This window comes from Xiphophorus maculatus, chromosome 15 (assembly GCF_002775205.1).
Source record: "Xiphophorus maculatus strain JP 163 A chromosome 15, X_maculatus-5.0-male, whole genome shotgun sequence".
Classification (NCBI taxonomy): domain Eukaryota; kingdom Metazoa; phylum Chordata; class Actinopteri; order Cyprinodontiformes; family Poeciliidae; genus Xiphophorus; species Xiphophorus maculatus.
The window spans coordinates 16,815,823-16,837,209 of NC_036457.1; the positions used below are offsets into that span (position 1 = coordinate 16,815,823).

Sequence of the window (21,387 nt, forward strand, 5' to 3'; positions counted from 1 at the left end):
CGTCTAGAATGATGGCTTCTGGACCGATGAGTCTTAAACTCAACGATTTAAACATCAGGAAGGACGATATTTTTGGCATAGTGCGACCTTGTCGATGCTTAGAGCTAAATAGAATGTTTAGTCTGTGGTAAAACATAAAAATAGATGTCTCAGATCTCAGTAAGCTTAATTATCTTAATGCTAAAATCTTAAAATCTGGCTGAGACACACACCTACAGGATTCCAGTGGAAACCGGAGCGAAAGGCATTTGCTTTTATAATGTTTTGACCTAGGGGAGCTAAATTCAAATCCATGCCACACATTTTAGGTCTGTAACTTAATTTTTTAAAATTATTATTATAATTTAATTAAAAGGAAAAAAACATTGTCATTTGTGTCACTCAAGACTTAAAAGTTGTTCTTCGATGCTTTTATTTCAGTGGTTTCAATAGGGAATCCTAAACAAAGTTCAATGATTGATAAAATCCTCATCAGATTCGAGTGTGTCTACAAGGTTTGCCTGGTTGCCATATTGTCGTCCTCTTCCTCTCTGCTTTTCCCACCGTTCTTTCTCCACACTCACCACAAGTTCAAGAGAGTTTCGCTCATCACCGCAGCGGCGTTGTGTTGCGGAGTCTTGGGTTTTCAATTGCTCCTCGTCGGGCACTCCTTATTCCTTTGAGTTTTCGTGTCGAGTCCCCGCGTTCACAATGGATTCCCGGCCCGTGCGACCCACCCCCTATGCCCCCTTTGTTTTCTTAAAAAAACAAAAAAAAAAACATTTAGCATTGTTCTTTATTCATGAATAAAGAACAGGTGCACCTGTGCCTGCATCCTGGCCTGCCTTTGCCTCTTCCCCACCCTCAAAACAACTGCAAGTGGCAGATTCAAGTGTGTCTCAACGCTAGTAAGAATGCTTGAAAGCACTTAATGGAGTGCTGATGCAAAATACTTAAAAAAAAAAAAAGAAAAGAAAGAAAGAACAGTTCTCACTTGAATTAACAAAATCTCTTATCTTTTATGCTTTGTAGGATTATTTTCTCCCAAGTTTAATACCAATGAAAGATGCACTTATTACTTCCCCTTAAAAGCCTCTGCAGTGGAAGTCATGATGGTTTCATTATGGTAATTAACTCTTGACTGTCAGTCAGTATCAGTTTATACCCGCAGAAGCGTGAGTGCCTTCCGTAGTGAAGGGGAGCGGTGGGGAGCAGGATCAGCCCAGTGATTAAATGAACATTAAGTACAAGAGGTCACATGTCAGTCAGGTTTTCACGAGTAGCTGCGGAAGGAAGAAAGAAAAGCACAATTTGAATTAAGTGCTCGGAATGTTTTTATGCCGTTGTCAAAATGAGAAATTGCCCTCCAAAAAAAATTTTTGTTAATTTTTTTTTTATTGACGGTTTCACCAATTATATGGTCAGTAAGCAGCATGATCAGAGGCTTGAGCTGACAGGTTAAATTGGAGAGCCGTAAAGCGTGCTGTCTTCGCTTTTCAGATTCTTTCGTCAATACCCAATTATCCTCTCTCCCCACAGAAACTACCTAACTTAAATAGTTTTTTTTCTTTTTTTGCTGTATTGTTCTTTAATTACAACAATTCGGAGTGACACGACTCCTTGATCAACCGACGATGGCTTCAAACCCCCCAGACAGACGGGGTCAAACCGGGGCCGATGGGAGGTCAAGGAATTCGCTGCCCCCGGAGGCTCGCTGCAAAAGAAAAATAAGTTTCTTCGCTTCATTTGTCATTTTTCTCGTAAATGACAATAAGATGGCAGAGGATGCTTTCATTTGGGCCTGACACTTGTTGGCTGATGCGGTCAGGAAAAGTCAACAGCAAATAGAAGATGGTCCTTTTTTTTATGTTTTATTTTTTATTTTTAAAATGCCTGCCATGAACTCTATTCCACTCTGAAATAAGAAACCGCAAGAAAAATGACGTGCTATTTCTGTCTCCGCCGATCCTTAGTGGAGCAACTGGCACTGCTAACTATCAGCTGCGAGTCATGGAGCAGTTTCGGTGCTGGCGTGCTGACTTGTAGCCCCCAAAAGGTTTAAAATCATCTGGCTCAATGATTCAGTGTCTTGACTGAGCCAGATTGGCCGACTGTGCCCAGTGGGAGAGATAATTGGGTGAAACAGGTTGTTTTTGTGCTTGTGTTTTTTTCTCTCTCTCTCTCTCTGCAGCCTTAACAGAGGTGAGAACGAAGCTGGAGAAAGGAGAAAACAATGTGGACTTCTTACTTCAGGAGAAAAAAAAATAGCCATGCCGTGTGGAGTGTCTGGTAAAGTTGAGGAAGTTTCTTTTTCTTTTTAAATTTTTTATTCAAGCTGGAGCAGCGTAAAATCCTGCTTTGCTGACTGCTGGTCGGTGCTCCAACAAACCCTTGTTTGTAGCACGAGGGTGCTACAAACAAGGGTTTAATTAAAGACAAATGCCACTCCTTTCAGATGAAAACCAGCAATCATTTCTTGTAAATACGCACAATTTTGTTGCGCTTTCAAATAAAGTCCCATTAAAAATTCCGCTTTCAAGCTTTTTTGTGGCCCCGCAAGAAAATGTGGGAAAAGTTCCAGAAAGACTTTTGCGCGTGAGGGTGGATTCTACGCTGTGCGTCTCTCAATGGAGCCCATTGGGGATTTTGATATGTGTTCTGATGCAGGAGTCGCGCTTTTGTGCTCCAGAGACCGCCGTTATTTAGTCGGATCCATTCTTGCGTTTTCCCGCCAGTGAAAAATTCCCCCAGTTCCATTGCTTCTTAACATGTTTTTTTTTTGGAGCATAGTGGGCTTCATTTTATTTGTAAAGAGAACGCTTCCTAGCTAATTTGCATGCTCATTTGCAAACTTCTGACGCTAAACTTCGCGAGGACGCATGAAAGGGTCCCTTTCCTCCCTCTGGAAGGTGGTATTTGTACAGATGGCTCTTGCATTATGAGCTGAGAATACAGCTGCCTGGAAAAAAAAAAGTGCTGTCTTTCTACTTCTTGTCCTGCCTTTGGTCCCATCAGACATTTCACTTTTCAGACATTTTTTCTTTCTTTCGTAGGAGCTTTCAGGAATCAGTTTGCCCGATCCTTGGCGCAGTGTGCAAAAGGATCCATAATCCGGTTGCTGTTTTCTTCATCTTCGCTTCCTAAAAGTGACGGTGAACAATTTGTTGCCTTAACCTGATAAAAGCCCAGGTGTTATCTTACAGAGAGGCTTTTTTTCCCCCTTTTGCACCTGCTGTAGTTGATGTTTCATTGATTTTATTGAGAAAACATGTCTTACGGTAACTTAAATACGAAGTGACCAAAACCTAGCAGTTGGTAGAGGTCCAATACATTTTTGACCAGAAGTCTTTTGGAATGATGGTGGAAGATAAGACTGCAGTGACTTTTAAAAACAGGAATTAGGTGGAGAAATTCAAATTTAGTTTGACTCGTCCAATGCGTCAATACAAGTTTGGGTGCAATGTAGTTCACTTTGTATTCTCTAGGACTCTCCAGAGTTCAACTACCAGTCTTGGGCCATTTTCTGCATGTCTTCCTCTTCTTTATCCACCATCTTCTTGCCAAGTTACTGTTAAATAAATGCAACTCAATAAATATGGAATCTAGCATATTCCTAAATAATAGCTTTGTTAAATATCCTTTAGCAAGCTGCAGAAAAGAAAAAAAAATCTCACAACTTTTCCAACAAGCTGAGCTGTTTGCAAAATCCTGGGTATGTGACTGATTACCAGAAACGGTGCAGCTTTCAAGCATGTTGCATTTTCATTATCATTCAGTTCAGGGTCACTGCAGCTTTATTCAGGTCTGATGTGTTTGAGCTCATGGTTCTGCTGGAAAATCCAATTCCATCACTCCAGATGTTGATTTGATCTGAAGCTGGATGAATTTGGGGTGAAATCTCAACATTCCTCCCTCCACGTGCAACGAGTCTGGAAACAGGACGGACCGTCATCACGACGCTGCCGACGCCCCACTCGATAGTTGTTATGTTTGTAAGTTTGGAGGGCTCCCATTTTACGTGCTTCTTGTCGTTGGTGGGGAAAATAAACACAATTTTGTCCTAACAGGCCATGAAAACTTCTTCCAAACAAAAATGACAGCTGAAGAATTTTGTTGATTTTGGAGGGGTTTTTTTTTTATGGTTGCCACCCTCTCAAACTTGGACGTGGTCACTGGCGTTTCAACAGCTTCGAGTTTATGCCACACTTAAGTCTTGCTTCAACATCTTCTTCAACTTCCCTTCATCTAAAGGTGACTGACAGTTTTGGGCCTGACAATTCTTTTCCAATGAAACAACTACCTCTACGCACCTAAACAATTTTTGGGATGGATTTTTTTTTTTTTTTTAATGGCTCCTGGGATATTCCCAACCTCAAGAACATAGAAAATGTATTAAATTGAATAAACGTCAACACTTCTGATGAGAAAGAGGATAAAATATCCAACCACGGCAGAGCATGTCCGAAGCTCTCTGATGGCTGCATCAGCACATTACACAACTTGAATGTTGTGTGAATTAGACAAGAAACGAAATCTTGGGCACCCGATTCTTCTTTTTTTAAATTTTACTTAAGCCAAAGGCTTTCTTATTAGTCCACCCTGTACAAAGGAGCTTTCAAATGCACCACTAAAACATAAACTCACGTCCACACTGACGAGTGCACGCATATTTCTGAGCAGACCGCAGCCAAGAAGACAGATCTGCACCGCTGACCACCGAGTTGCAAACAAGGCATTAACTGCTACCTCTTAAATAATATCTAGACTGTGTAGTCTGTGACTAATTTTCATTCCAGTTATGAAGCCAAGTAAGAAATTTCGTCTTGTCCCTTAATCCCACTGATCATTTAGCTGCATTTTAAAATTCACACTAGGAGATGAACAGTTGTATGCGCACACACCAACACAGAAAAACACCTACAGTCTCACACAGACACAGAGACACAATAGATGGCCCACAACTCTGTGGAGCTGTGATGTAATTAGACTTGGTAATTGGAAAAGAGCGCTTCGCCACCTGCGGCAGTGAGAGTGTGAGTTTTGTGGTCATCTCTACAGAAATAGTCCTGATAATTGTTTTGGATTCCAGAAATCCATGGCAGAGGACGGATTTTGACGGTACAATTTCTCAAATTACATCTCAAACTGCAATAATACAACCAACAACAACAACAAAAAAAGGAAAAAAAATATGCTGCTATAATAGGAACCTTGTGGATATTTGCAGGGTTTACGTTCACAGGACATTCAATGTGTAAACTCGGCTTCTCCCGTGTTAGGAGTTTCTTAGGTGTCCCTGCGAGAAGGACGGGAATTGAGCCATGTAGGAAGCACTAAGCACAGCACCTTGAGAAATGTTCGACAGCCGTAAATCCGTGTTAAACAGAGACGAGGCAAGAAGCACTTTGATAGCTTCCGAAGGTGATGTCATTACGAATTAACACGGGCCAAGAACCAAAACCCAAAGGTCCTCTTGTAGCCGCATTTGCATTTTTGGAACGCTTCAAAGGTGAGAATCATCCTGAATGTAAATGTTGCCCATTCTCGATGTAACACAAAGTGTTCCTGACGGTGTCTCGTGGAGGATATTTGCTGTGATCCACGTACTTAGCGCGCGGCTAATCATGGAGTCAAAGCTCCTTATTAATGTTTTAGCGACTTCTTTGCTGACCACGTTTTTGCAGAAGACGATGTTCTGAGACAGGGGCCCGGCTGTTTCATTTCCAGCCAGATATGGATTTCCTAATGGATAAACACAGACTCTCTGTCTCCTTGTTTCCTCGTAATAGGATAAATGTGTCGACTCTCCCCTTTTCTGTAATTCTGCTCACAACAATGCTGCCAGTATGAGGCTCCTGCTCTGTGGTTTCTACTCAAAGCTGCTGAAATGGTAGCCTATTAAAAGAAATTGACTCTTAACTGCAAAAATTAAAACATTCATTTGTTATTATTTGATCTTACTGGACAGGTGTGAGTCATGAAAACGGCAAAAAAAAAATAATAATAAAAAATCTATTTTTAAGCATAAAAATGATCTTGTTCCACTGTGAAGGCTGATTTATTTATGTTTTCTATATTAAAACTGTATAAACTGCCTTATTATGAAGGTTTTATTTGAATTACATTTTTTTAGAGTTAGTGTTGAATGCATTCAAACAGAAATGTAAAAATTGAAATGGAAATTATTCTCACTGTACTCAATGTCCAACTACACTGCAGAAAATATAGATATGTGTAAAATATGATAACAACTCTACAATTTTGTGATTTTTTGTTTTGTTTTCGCCTTAGTTAGTATTTCCATTTCCTAAAGCAGTAGTTTGATTCTTTTTCAAGACAGACATTGTTTAGCAGAAAAAAAAAGAAACCCCACCAAATGTACTCTCTCCTGTGAAATTATAGATGGTTAATATAAATTATAGACTATTTATACCTGCTAACATAGTGTTATCTCCCATGGCTTTGACTAGTTTCAGTTTAAAATGTTTTAAGTAGCTACACTCTCCAAAAGGCTCACGCTGGTCCCACAATCTACATCTAAAGAACCAGAAATTAAAGGGATGTCCTTTTTTATTGATTATATCTGTTGATATAATCAGTGGGCATTCAGAGATAAAAAGCTTAGCTTATGGATCATAAATAAAATATATGAATCTTAGAAACCAACTTTCCACCTCAGAAGAGAACAACCATATTTTTCTCACCTAAATTTGTTTATATGATTTTTTTTGGATTTTTTTTTTTTTTACAAACCAATGCTCATAAACCGAGTGTGTGCATTTTCCCAGCAGCCTAATCTCTCCACTTCTAAAATCTGTTGCTTGTATGCAACACAACATGATTAGGAATATCTCTCAAGGCTCGACTTTAGTTCCCTTAATAAACCTGACCTGAGATTTGCTTTTTGCATTTCACACCAGTTAAGCTCCCCCCCCCCCCCCCCCCCCCCCCAGCTCTGCTATCTGCACGTTGAAAATGCAAATGACGTACACAGTTTTACTTGGTCTGATTTCACATGCATATTTTAATGTCTCACGCGCACAGAGAGAGGTGTTAAGCGAATAAACGAAGCACTAAGGATGCAACGCTATGCTTAGAGTATGTCAGACTATAGACACAGAACTACTCCATTAAAGGAAACAGGACGAGTCATGCCCCCCTCCCCCTCCATTTTGTTTCCATTTCCTCCTACTGAATTATGCAGAATAAAAAGAAACGACCTGCAAAATAAAGTGAAACTCATGGAAGCCATTTGTTTTTTAGTCCACTGCCCCCTGAGCCCAATTACCTCTGTTTACATGTTGCAGACTTTGTCACGTAGAGTAAAGGGCATGAATAACACAACGCCCTGCAGAACCTCTGGCACTAGTTAAATAGATGCTGAAGAACCTGCAAAAATAACAAAACATTTTTTATTTATTTTATTTTTAATGTTTTGCACTCCCACACAAAATTTCATAAAGACCTTTTTTTTTTTTTATTCAAATATGCATTGTATTTATTTTTCCAGAGATCCTCTAGTTTAATTAGAATTTATGTCACAATTACTGGCAACATTTTCATCGGGCTATAAATTTGGCATGGCCACCAAACTTGTTTTTGATTGAGCATAAAATAGTTCATCCCAATGCTGGCAAAAGACAAAAAAAAAAAAAAACACAGAGCATATCTTTCTCCCGTCCCCACAAATACAAATACCCTGCAGCGTTACTTAAAGTCAGACAACAAAGGGATATTGTGCCGTTTCCTGGCTCTTGCAAATCTCACATTACATTTTTCAGAGCTGGACATCTTCCACGGCTTTCCTTCTTCCCGATTAGAGTCACGCGACTAAAACACAAACCCATCGGCTTCAAATGGCCCCAGAAGAGCTCCCCTCCATCTTTGACCACGACGCTGGTATTCCTTCGGGAGGCTCACTTCATAAAAACAAAGATCTCCGATACGCCGCCTTAGTTGTAAAATGCAACAAAAAAAAAAAGCCCCCCATTTTCCAATTCAGCCAAGTACCTGCAGGCTCGGATTTGCCTCCGTCGGCTCTACAACAAATTAGCACACGCCATCGCACATCATCTCGCTCCCTGCCTCTCGCTGAAAGCCACAGCTGAAAGACTCCTGAAATGACTGCAGAATGGAATTTGACCCTCGATAAGGCCCGCCGTCTATCCTGCCAAGTGTGACATTTTGATGCAATGCTGGATGTCTGGGGACTCGAGTATTTTATGCCAGCATTCGAGAGCACATGCACTCAAGGTGTGTACCAGCGAGTCAGATACTACTATAAGTGTTTGTTTTTTTTTAGTGTCACTTTGCTGCTTTACGTGGAATATGTTTAACACATGCATAGTATCCATGCTCTTTGAACATTTCCGCATTTCGGGATGTTTGCAAACACTTCAACATACTTCAACGTGTTTTTGAGGGAATTCTACGAGAGAGACCAACACGGCGTGGTGTGCGGTTGAGATGGAAACTGATATGTTGGCATCAATATGATTTTATCACATTTGAAAAGCGTGGCATGCATTTGTATTCAGCCTGAGTCGATGCTTGGTAGGACCGTTTTGTACAGTTCTACGTCTCTGCCAGGCTTACACTCGCCCTTTCTTCTTTGCAAAGTAGCTCAGGCTAAATCAGAGTTGAGATCCTGTTTTGAAACCAACATTCTCTCTGACCAGTCTGGATGTGTTTCATTGTCTTTTATGCTGTTTGTTCACTAATGTTCTCTAAACCTCTGAAGTCTTCTCAGAGTAGCGTTAATAGTGTAAACGGCACACAGGTGGGTAGCTCATTACCAGTGAGTTAACTTCTGGAATTAACTGGTTGTGCAGGATTTTATTTAGTGATGCCATATTTTTTTAAGAATCTTGTTTCTGGTTTATAACATCAGTTGTTTCTCCTAACATTTGTAGCCATGTTGTTCTAAAAGAGTGAATGCAGTGTCTTTTTGTACTTCTGATGCTTGGTGAAAACCAATTTTCTCTCGGAAAACTGCACTGAACTGAACTGAACTAAAAGGAGTGAATTTATTGCTATGCCTTCTTTCATTGTTGAACAAGAAAAAAGGTGCTCGAAATGTTAAGTCCCATCTGACTTTTTAGGATTGTTTTCACTGTGTTGAGCAAAACTTTGTAGGGAAGCTGAACGTAACCGAGTGCTGCAAAGCTTGCTTTGACATAATAAAAATTTTACAAGGAATGTGGAAATATTTGCCAGACTTTAATCCAGATGGATGATCGTGGCAAAATAAGTAAAGATAAGGGGGGGAGGAAATATCCTAAGTGAACGTTACTCTGTCGGTTTAGGAAGCCTCCGCAGACTATTTCCTGAAACTACAGTCCTTTGGGGAACCTTTAAAGAACCTTCCCTTATGGCTCCCTGAAGGTTAATGGTTGCCGTAGAACTTCGGGGAGCTTTTTCCCCACAGCGGAGTTTTGATACCTCTCCGGGGATGAAGCACAGCTATATTAATGACGATCACTTTCCCTTTGGGCAGACCCACCTTTTGTGTTTCCTGGCTCTCTGCAGCAGCTTACTGGGATAAACTGAGTCATTGTTATTTCCACCTGGGCTTTTGCTCACTGCCAAAAGTCAAAATATCTGAAGGGGGTGAAAAAGAAAGCTCAACGTAACAGAAAAATAAACTTTAGTACATTGGTAGCTTAGGTAAATGTATATATTTTTTCATGATGTTTCTTATTTAGAAGTCAAACACCAATGAGCCACTTTATTAGGTACACCTGTTGAAAGGTTTGCGAACACAATTGCAAATCTTACATACACTTACATACAACTCAACACATTTATGCATCTATATGTGGTGTAGATGTCCTGCAAAAGCTCAAACTGAGAATCAGAATGGGTAAGACAGACATTTAAGGAACTTCAAACTTGTTCTTTAAAAATGTCGGTGCTGAACAGACTGGCATGAGGATTGCAGGCAGATTTTCTGCAGAATGGGTCACAGTCCAATATTCCAAGTGGAATATTTTGTGGGTGAAACGCCTTGTTTATTATGTCAGAGGTCAGAGGACAGTCGGCAGATTGGTTTGAGACGATAGAGAGGCAGTGAAGGGGTTGTTTTAATTCCACAGGTTGAGCGACTTTGAAGAACTTTTAATGGCCTCTTTTAGCAGGATTATTCACCGCGATTCAAAACTTAATTCATCTCAAACTGGTGTCTTTAACATGGGGATCAGTTAATTATACTGCAGTGGCCTTTTAGAACACCTCTCGGTGGGGTGGAAAGCTCCACACTAACTGCACAATCTGATGTCAATTAATAAATTAAGTTTGTTTTATAGCACATTTCAGCAGCAAGGCAGTTCAATGTCCTTTATATCATAAAAGCGCAAAAAGAAGAAGTCATCAGAACAGCATACAGTCAACAGTTGAGAAACTACATTTTGATGAGCGCCACCATCAAAATCATCAAAACGCGTTGAATATATTGATCAATGTTATGATAATGATCATTTATTTCAGACAGACATTTCACCAACATAACATAACGAAAAAGTAAGACTTTCATATTCCTAAGTGTAAATACAATACCTTGTAACCAAATATACATACTCAAATACCACTTGTTCCATTTATTTTGGTTCAAAGGCAACTCTAAACAGGTGGGGCTTTATCCTCGATTTAAAAGAGCTTCGTGTTTCAGTTGACAAGCAGCGTTTAGGTGTGCACTACAGCCCATCTACTGGAATAGGGTGTGGATGCGAAATAAATAAATAAATAAATAAGTAAAGCCTCTGTATAATCTCTATCAATTTCGACTTCTTATGGTATTTTAATTTTTAAGAAAAGAAAAAAGATTCTTCAGTCATCCTTCATGCTGTTGTTACGTTTATGGCAACAAAACAATAAGTATTGTACAGGTGTTTTCACTTGAAGCTGATTGGAAGTCTAGATTATGGGGTTTTGTTTTAACAAGTGGCCGATAAAGTGGTCAATGAAAGAAGTTAGGTCAGGTCTCAGGTCTGAGACAATAGCCAATCAAGCACAGCTGGTTTGGTTTGTAGTATGAGCTGAAGCTATAAGGCGGAAGAGGCCGCGGCTAATGGCGCCAAAAGCAGCCGAGTGAGAGTTGTTCCAAGCAAAGTCGCTTCTTCTTCTTCTTGAAGGTTGTTGTCAGTATTCGAAGGCGTTTCTGTGGACTGAAACGTTCTTGTCCGAGTTAATTGCACATTTAGCAGCCGAGATAGCGGCGAGCTATTCGAATGTTAAAAAGCTATCGGCTTAATTGAATTGATGTATAATTAATGAATTGCTTGCACCTGTCTTGTTGTCGCGACATATCTCTGCGTCCTTCACAACAACATCGGCGTATCATTCATCATCTATCCCTCTGGCGTTTGTTGACCATGCCACGCTGCTCTCTGTGGCCAGGAGAAAGAAAAAACAAGGGACATTGATTTCAGGCTATTTGTGCCACACCAGAGAGATGCCTGTTGATTTTTCGTTCTAGCCCCTCTAATCAGGCACTGATTTACAACCAGGATGCAAAGTGAATGTAATTACCAGCATTTAACCACCAGGTCGGACAGAGAGACTGCTCTGATAAACCAGTTAGTTTAACCAGTGATGCTGGTGCAGCAGTGCATGCATTTTCTATCAGTAGATCTTTGCTTTAGGATTATTTAAGTTTAACTCAAGAACACCGAAGTAAGTGTTTAAATTCACATAAACTATTAAAATGTATTTTACAGCATGTGTTGAATTCTAACACAATGTCAAGATTGTTTTGGATAATTTTAACTGAATAATGTAATGTTTAATTGTGTTTCAGAGTTTCCTTCAGTGTATTATAAGCCTGGCGGGCCACCAGGCTTTTCTTGTACCCCCACGACTCTTAGTGTAAATTTATTTAATTTTTTCATGATTGCCTTTTTTTAAGACTTTATAGTTGGTTTTTATGTATTAATATTCCAGTCTTCCAAATATGCATAATTAAACTATATATTTAAATTTCCTGTCAAGTTTAAAAAAAAATTTAACTCAAAAACACAGAGGTTTGGCTGGATGACTGCCATAGCGCCTTGAGCACTGGACTTGGCAAACTTTGTGATTTCTGTTGCCTCAAACATAAGCCAAAAGTCAATGTATAATGGAAATATAAAACATTTGTGCAATAAACTAATAGCATATATTCAGAATGTCTTAAGAACAATATTTTCTCTATATACACTAAAGGTCAGATTGGTAAAGCACCTAAGGCAGAAGTATTTGCATATTGACAGTCACAATACACTTGGGATTCATCTTGGTCTTTACTATTAGTGTCTCCTCTCTTCTGCTTTACTTGACTTGAAAGTATTTATAACAAATGCAAACGACACTCTTACGTTATCTGTTTCCACCGACTACCCTGAATTTCAAAGACATTGTATGAGCTGCAGACAGTCAGTAGAATACAGCAACATAAAAGTCCATTTCTTTGTACTCGGGTAATACGCAGAGCTGCACTGTCACTTTAAAGTAACAGTTTTACAACAAATGTACTTTGTTTGAAAGGCATTGAGTTGAAGACAATAAAATACAGGAACATAAAAGTCCTTTGGATTTGGACAGTGTTTTTTTTTTTTTTTTGCTGGGAAATCCAGCATCAGCACAAATTCTTTTAGCATTCCCTTCACTACTTGCTCTGCCAAATAAACAAAATGACTCACTTAAGGGTTTAGGACTCTAACTGTGCATGTGTTGACTTTGGACTCGCTTCAGGATTTGGACATCACGACTCGGGTAGAAAGACTGAGAAGTACTTGTGATGGAAAATAATGACTCGTTCCCACCTCTGTCCTAAGGATGCGGTGTTGGTGCTGCAGTCATTAGTCTGGACAAACAAGATCAATGGGTGCAAAGGACCCCCTCTATCACAACAGACATCCTCTGTTGAGTCCTCCTTGGCAAGAGAATCATGACTAGTAAAAACCTTGATTGTATTTTCCATGAAGGCATCTTGGTCTGATGTCTGTTTGAAGAAAGAAGTTAAATAGTTTGTGAATCACTGCTCGAGTCATATTGCTCAACTTAAAACTTTTAAAATGTATCCTAACCTAACAAAGTAGCATTATGACCTTTTTCATAATATTCACTCATAGAGTTGTGGTTTAAGCAAACATTGCTTCAACACAAACTTTCTCAACCACAAGTTTGATAACGGTTCTAAACTTTAACCTAAGTTTATATTTATTCATAATGCAGAATGTAATTCTATTTGCCTTTTTTTTCCTCTGCTGGGCACTGTTCATAATTAAGAATAATAGTTGATGATTTTTTAAATGTTTTTGAAATTCTAATCCAAATATCTTAGGATTCATTACCAAAACAGCTTATTTAACATTGTTAGAACTAAATCCTCATGAGCATCACATTTAAGACCTCTGCTTAATTTTAAAGAGTCATGCAACTCTTTTATATTTGACATCCCTTCTGTTGTGTCCTGCAGGATCAGGAATCAAAAACAAAAATGGTGAGTTAGGACAAATTTCAGAAGACAGCCATCAACTTGGAATAGTCCTCAAGGTTATCTTCTGTTTGTGTGTGTGTGTCATAGGAATTGAATATATTCAACTAAATGTGGATTTAAAAGAGACCCTGTGGCGGCTGCTAATGATCCAATGAACCTCTGGAGATGATGGTGTACTGATGCAGGTCGTCAGGTGCGTGCAGTTACGCAGAGCCACGGGGTGGTGGCGCTGGAGGGCTTGTGTCAGCGGAGCGGAGTGAAAGGGGAGGAGCAGCATCGGGAGTAAAGTGGCCACACGGTGAGCCTGCCAGTCCGTCCGAGCGAGTCGCTCACAGCGCAGATCCGCCGCTGCCGCGCAACGAGCGCACAGAGACGCGTCTACCCAGTCCCGTCCTCTGTCCACACTTAAGCGACGAGCCTGGGCCGAGCACCGAGGTGGTCTACTCGCAGAGCAGCGCACGGCCACCGCACAGTGTTGCTCCACTGGCTGTAAAATGCAACTGCGGTCTTTGCGGGATAAAGACAGCGCTCACGCATAACCATCGCCGTAGCGAAACAAGGACAAACGCCCGGAGGAGGAGGCGACAGGAGCGGCGAGCGGAAGCAGAGGTAAGCGCTCCGTCATGTCAGCGCGCTGGCTCCGTGTGCGCCGGGTTTTGACATGCTTTGTGCTGGCGAGGAGTTCCGACGCGGACACTTGTCCTACCACGAATGAATGGAGGAGGAGGATCATCAGTTTCACTGCCAGCCTTTAGCTCAGGACCATAGCCTGACAAATGGTGTGTGCGGGCGCCCGCTTTGTGCGCAAGCGCTCCTGTAATTGGCAAAAAATAAAAATTCAAACTTCAGATCTCGGGGGCTGTTGTGCAGGTTGAATGGCAAGGGTCTAAAGCCAGAAAACAGTATTAGTTTAATTCGGGACAAAAACTATTACAGTTAATGTAGTGATGCTTTTAATGGTGCACACAGTATCATTGACGTGTTAATGTTATGTTGCTTTGTTAAACTATTTCTGTTTTTATAGTCTGATCTTTTCCCAAACACTTTAATGCCAATACACACACTGTAGCAACTGTATTTTTAAACCCCTAGTCTTCTGCAAATCTAGAAACTTTGAGTGCATCATCCTTCTGACAGGAAAGCATTACTCCCCATAAATCCCATGTGTTAAAGCAAGGTACTGTAGTGCAACTGTAAACACGAGACTGTAGGGGCAATGTTTTTCTTCCTTCCCTGGTGTTAAAGCAAAACTTTGCAGCCATCTCCTTAGTGGTCCTGCTGCAGACTACTCCACGCAGTTTGTTTCATTTCCAGATGGCTAAAGTCTCCTGAAGAAGCAGGTTCATGTCACATTATTAGCAGAGTTTATGCGCGGTCTGTATTTAGCGAGATTTATGGTGAACTTGCATATCCAACATCTCACTTGTCAGTCTTCACTGCTTTCTGCTGGAGCCTTAAGCGTGGCTTACTGTATCTAAATAGATGGCGAGCAGTCTGACTGACATGTTTCTTTTCCTAAATAAATGCACCCCAGTGTTGTATTAATAAGCTGAGCATGTGGGGCAGAAGGAGGACACACTTCCCCACTGATGACATTTAAAAACCTAGCAGGCTATCGCAAATCAAGGCGGGGGATTAAGGGTTTAGTCCTAGTCCTCTCAGAGCAGACGGGGGAGCTCCGCTCTTGGTGAGGTAAGACAATACGTTTGCCTCAGAGCTGGAGCCGTTTAGCGGGGGTCTTCACACCTCATGCGTGTAGTATGAATAAAGATATTTAGAGGAACCACTGGCTGTAGGTGGATAATCACAAGGTGGTAATATAGAGGTGTCACTGTGTCAGCATGCAAAAAGAAAAAGAAAAGTGCTCTTAACACCCTCTGTGGTGTACGTTCAGCTGCAGAGTTGTTATTGTTTGGGCAAGAATTGCCTCTGTGGAAGCATCATGGTGTTTTCAGTTTGTCACCAGCTTCTCTGAAATAAACTCAATCAGGGATAATCCTTCTCTATCAAATGTGCTTTGGGTTGGCTTGGGGAACCACTTTGGCCTGAGGAATTCATTTAGAAATTACCCTGAGGCATTTATCCTATTAGTAAGGGCCGGACAGACACGCGCACACACACACACACAAGAAAAAAAAAAACGAATCTTGTTGTTATGGTCAGCAAGTTGCAATATTGTAGCTCAAGGCTGCTTATTATTTCTTTATCATTGCCCGTGAAGAATGATTTAGGAAGGGAAGACTTCTGTGTAGTTGGTCTCCCCGTCCGCTGCCAGAACGACTCTGACCTGCCAGGGAGCCCTACGGTGTGCGGCGAGGGATGTTGGCAGTGGATCATTTGGGTCCTGTGGGTTGTTGGCCGAGCACTCGTTGGCTTCCGGTTCATCCCTTGTGAGCCTGATCAGGCTTTGGGGTCCACCATGAGTGCTTTGTTTCTTGCAGCTCTCTGTTTGAAGTTGAGAAAGGTGATGTATTGTTTTGCTGCCACTGAGGTTGTGCTTGATCATTAGTGATGGCTTTAATATCAGAAGCAAACGAGTCTCCAGCTGGAAATTAATCTGGTAATTATTGGACACCCTTTTTAGTAAAAAAGACAAAGAGTAGTTTTTTAATTTCTAGATTAGGTTGTGATCACCTCCCAAGAACTTCTACTATTTGTGGCCTATAAATGCATCAACCAACATAATTCACTTTGCATCATTGTTCTTTTTTTTTTTTTGCGTCGAATAAAAATCAAAGATTAGGTTAATTCTCAGATGTATACTCTTTCCTTCATTTTCTGTTGGATCCCACTTTTGCTGCATACGTTTTTTGTCTCTCGTGTATACAAATTTTAAATTGATGAAAATTGGAATCAGCAGCTCAGTCCTCAAAGGAAACAGGAAATTATTATCCTGTAGGAAAGCCGTAGCAGCAGCAGCAGCAGCAGTCAGGAGCAGAGGAGCGCCTGTGCTGCTGTCCACAGCTCCGGCAGCAAAAGGGACAGAGCCGTTCCCATCGCCTCTCGGTTCTTTCAAAGTCGCACGTGTGCTTCTTCTGTTTATCTACAGCTGCTAAACAAAGCAAAATATGAGAGTGACAATGTATCGACCAATTACACTGATTCAGCTGGAGCCGTGAATATTAGAAGGCCAATCTGGAGTAACGTGCCCTCAATCAAAATGAAAATGAAGAGCAGTTCTGCATGATTTTGTGCCTTTGGTAAGAGATGAACTCCATTTTCTTCCAGGTTAAAAGGTTTTTCTTTTTCTTTTTTTTATGTGGCCACCTTTTAAAGAGGTGCCCTTGCAGGTTTTTATCCATCTCCTTCACATTGAGTCTGTTTCTTGGCTCCATTTAAGAATGCGTGCAGAAGCCGATCAGTTAACCTGGTGGTTCTTTTTTCTTTTCCCCCGTCTTGTTGACTCTGAAATTGGTTGTTACAAAAATAAAAGCATGAATGTTGGAAGTTCTTATTGTTTTTTTGAGATTGAGAAATTGTAATTGTTTTAAAAGACTTGTATTGAAGGATAAAAACATGCTTGTATGCTTTACTTTAATATGGAGATGGAAGGTTTTAGAAGGCTTTTTGGTTTCCACAATGAATGTGCATCTTATTATGCAATAATTAGTGTTTAGCCTGTCGTCTTAGAGATTTTTCTTCAAAGCACATTAGTGTACAGTACATCCAAAAAAATGTGCCGCTCTTAATCTTTAGCACACTCCATGAAGTATTGGCAAGCTGTCTTGGTGCTTCACTTGCAGCACGTGATTCATGCAAAATGACACTTTTGCATGTTTTCGTTTTATTTGTCAGAAAAATCTGCAGAGAACAAATTCTCGTGTGTATCAAGCTCCTGACAGCCACATAATGAGGTGACAATAGTAGAAAAGTTTGGATATTTCAATTATCTTGTTTTCCACTAAATATTAACCACACAGCTTCAGCATTCTCACTGTCTTTATTAACAATAAAGTCACCACTCCTTTGTGCAAATCTGACGCAATCAAAAATGAATAGTTATTTTGTTGTTGGAGGCACTTGTGACAGTGACTGAGGATCTATAAAACAAGAAGCACATCATGTTCTTGCAGTTCACATAAATGCATGCAAAGTAAATTAATTTTGCTTATGAGGTTTTGAAGCTAACAGCCAGAAGAAGCAGAGTGAGACAAGAAAACGAGCACAAATTGCCCACTAATGGACATTAAAAGGGAAAAACTAAAATGTGTCAACTCAGATTAAGCCTGAAATGTGCATGGGCAAAGCAGATGGACAAGTTTATTTGAAAAGGGAAATAATATTCAAAATGTGACGCAGAAACACATCTACTCTGAGTAGAATCATAATACCACAAATAACTTTAGTTATTTACAAAACATAGAATTTGGTGCTGAGGTTTGACTGCATTGTGAATTTTCTATAATCCACAGAGGGATGATATATGTGAAGTATAATAACTCAGAAATTTCCAAAGGTCTTAACACTGCCCTACTTTATTCTTCTGAAACCAGTTTTGATGTTTAGCGTCTTTATCTTATTGGAACATCATCTCATGTCTAAGATTCAACAATCTACCTGCTGATATGAAGTGAAATGGAAGACATTCCTCTATCCTCATTGTATAAGCCACTGGCATTGAAACATGCCCTTATCATGCTACCACCGCCTTTCTTGGAAGTTCTTAGACTTAAATGCTTCACCTCGACTCCTCCAAGCCTTCTTTGCCTAAATAACTTGGTATTTGTCTTCTCTGACCTATTAAAACAGTTTCTTTGGAATTTATTTGGATTTTAAGTACGGAGGGAGAGACTTTAAATTTTTTATTTTATTTTTTTCAAAGAAAGATTTTGGAGAACAGTCATTCCAAAAGCATGCGAGATATATTTTCATGATTAATCTATTAGACTTTATATCTAATAGTTAGTGATGTGATTACAACTGATTTGGTTTTCATATTTGATTTTAGTTTTTTTTTTTTTTTTTCACAAAATAGAAATTCCCCAGTCACTTTTAGAAATTCAGTCCCTCTCTCTCTTGATACCAGTATGATAAATACAAATCTAGTGCCAGCAGCTGGCTAGTGTAATGTAGCTCACTGTTGCACATTAATCTTTCTAAAACCACAATATTTCATTTCTGTTTGTGAACCCAGCTTGAACACAGCTGCTGGGGGGTGGCTTTATTTTTTTATTTTCTTATTCTTTGTTCGTTTTTATTTATTTATTTATTTTTTAATTGAGGCCATCCTTTTGTTTCACTGCAGTATCACTTTGCACTCGGGGTGCTGACTAGTAGATGATGGCAAGCTGCTCATCAAGATGCCGCGTTACGTTTTTTTTTTGTTTTTTTTGTGCTTAAGTGGAGGAGAGATGCAGTTTAAATGACACCAGAACTAGACTTCGATTATCTGCATCTGCTGGTAGTAACAGCGGTATCCAAGCTCAACATTGCAGCCAGCAGTTGGTTAATTGATCTGAAGGCGCCCAACTCATTCATTAAAAATCTACATGGAATGCATAACCATAGCAGGTTTCAAAAAGGATTTTTGTGTCAGAGTACATAGAGCAGCCGGCTTTATAAAAATTACGATTAAAATGTTTTTAAAATAATTTATCTGCGTTGCGTCGTTTAGCTGTTTTCATATTTGATAAGGTAATACATTAATTTTCTTAAATAGAAAGCAGTGGTTTAGTTTTTGTTTTCCAACAAGAATATTGAAGATTTCATCTATTTATGCCAAAAAAGAACCATACTATGTGTGAAGTTTATATTTTTGTGTCTGTTTTTTTGTTTGTTTGTTTGTTTTTTCCTCCAGCAAGGAGCAATATTGTAGCTTGGTGGTGCTGCTTACACTCTGCTCCAAAACTGAGCACCATCTAATGAAAAATTGGAGAAATCACTCTATGCTGACAGGTATGGAAGCCTTCTGTAAGGACAAGGGGGGGGAAAAATGGACACGGATCAGGAATTTCTTGAGTGAATTTAGCTTCTGTGCTGGCAGATGTGAATAAGTCGCCTCTACTTCTTCCTCCAACCTTTATGGCTTTATTGGATTTCAGTGGCAGTGATATCTCTGCTTGAAAACGCAGTTAATATTTAGCATCAGCTGCCATTATAAAGCGTAATATACTTAGTAAGACATGAGGGCAAGAGGCCATGAGCGAATGCCGTGCTTCCAAAGCTCTTTAGAAATCAGTGAACTATGAAAAGCGTGCTCTTCAGCTGCCCTCTTGAACATAGTCACTGAAGGGCTCGTGATGTTGGTATCACATTTCTAAAAAGCTTGCAGTTTCCCTGTTGAGCAACCTGAATGGTCTCAAAAAGCACTAAGCTGTGAATCCACTGAGACTTGGGTTGGTAGATCCCTTTCACTCTTGTTTCTGTCTTTTTAAGCCACCTTTTTAATTCTGAAGTCTAATATATTTTTGATACAACTTGCAATTTGTGGGTTATTTTCTTTATAGATGTCCTCTTTATTTAATGAGAATTGAAACCTCGATGTCCTGTATACCTGTGTACATCTAGCAAATTCTAAATAGGAGCAGAGCTGGACCAGTCAGCTTAGTGGTTGACTTGTAGTCTCCAGATTTGTACAGCTTTGAGCCTGCCACTTATTAGCTTTTTATTTCTCTCTTGTAGCAATAAGTAACAGAATTTATTTTATTTTATTTTTTTTTTTCAACCCAACTGAACTTTTTAAAAAATATATATATGAGAGCAGAGATAATATTTCACTTTCAGTTCACCATTTCAACTGTTTTTAGTTAGCATAACTCCAAACAGCAGTTTGTGTATACATTCCCTAACCTGAGGGATTTTCAAAAGCCCTCCAATATTTACAAAGAAAAAGATTTTCATGACCGAGGTTGAAACCTCAAAAGAATAATGCTGTGATGTAATGTTTAACCTTCCTGTTATCTTCTGAAGCGTTACTCGCTGTTTAGGTAGCAGCCTAAATGAACTACTGACATGCTATCAGTGAAAATGGTTTCCGGTGTGTTCTTTTCCATGACATATACCTTAGAGATCAGGATAATTTACTTTTTGTCCAGCCATTTAAGGTTAAGATTTTCAGAACAGGTCTGTTTATATAGTCCTTTTGATTAAGCAGCCTTGTTGGAGTCTAGCTACTCAATGGAATGTCATTTCAGTCTTTAGACAGTAACCCAGCGCTCTATTTTACATGGTTTTACTAATTATTTATCCAAATGAAGGGAAGGAAAAACAAATGTCACCACCGTCTCATATTTTTTTTACAGTGGCAGTCAACACTCGCATGAGTTCTCTTCTATAATCAAAAAATAAATCTTGGCACGCAATATTGTGACTGTAGTAATAAACATGAGCCATGTAAAAATTGTTCCCTCTTTTGTTTTTAAAACGAACGCAAGCAGATTCTAGTGGTAACAATTTCTTTCACTTGGGTTTTGCACACCACACAATGTTAGATGTTTAACTTTGTGTCTTCCTTCAGATCAACTTCTGCACTGGAGAGAAGAGTTTTTAGTGCGTAGGTGTGGTGCATTCACTGACCAGCAAAAGACAGATTTTAGTAATTGCTTTTGAGCCGTCACTGACCAGTCAGGGAGGGTGAAGGTGAAAATCGTTTCTGATCACTAGCAGTATTTCTTTGTGCATCTCTCTAAAGCTGAGTGATTTATTGACCAAAAAAAAAAAACACTCACTGTATTTTTCTATACAGTTCCAATATTTATCATAGTTTATCATAGTACAACAATATTTATCATAGTACAACTTTAAGATGAAAGTTTTGTTTCTAAGATGGTATCTGTTACAAGAACAATTTTGCTTAAATTTATTTTAAAAAAAGTACAAGGACACAATTCGGTATGTCTCCCAATATTCTGCTTGATTGGCCACATGTACTGTCCATTTTTAATTCAAAGCATACTTTTATCATTCATATTTTCCTTTTTCTGTTCCTTGATAAA

General features: G+C 39.6%; 1 protein-coding gene across 2 annotated transcripts in view; it reads left to right on the forward strand.

The window, feature by feature from the left end:
* The first annotated feature begins 13,743 nt into the window (after window positions 1-13,743).
* Window positions 13,744-21,387, forward strand: part of klhl29 (kelch like family member 29) — a 276,011-nt gene continuing 268,367 nt past the window's right edge. For both annotated transcript variants that reach the window (XR_002754055.1, XM_023348256.1), the window contains exon 1: window positions 13,744-14,062. The gene's annotated coding sequence lies outside the window, so the exon portion shown is untranslated. The remainder of the gene's footprint in view (window positions 14,063-21,387) is intronic.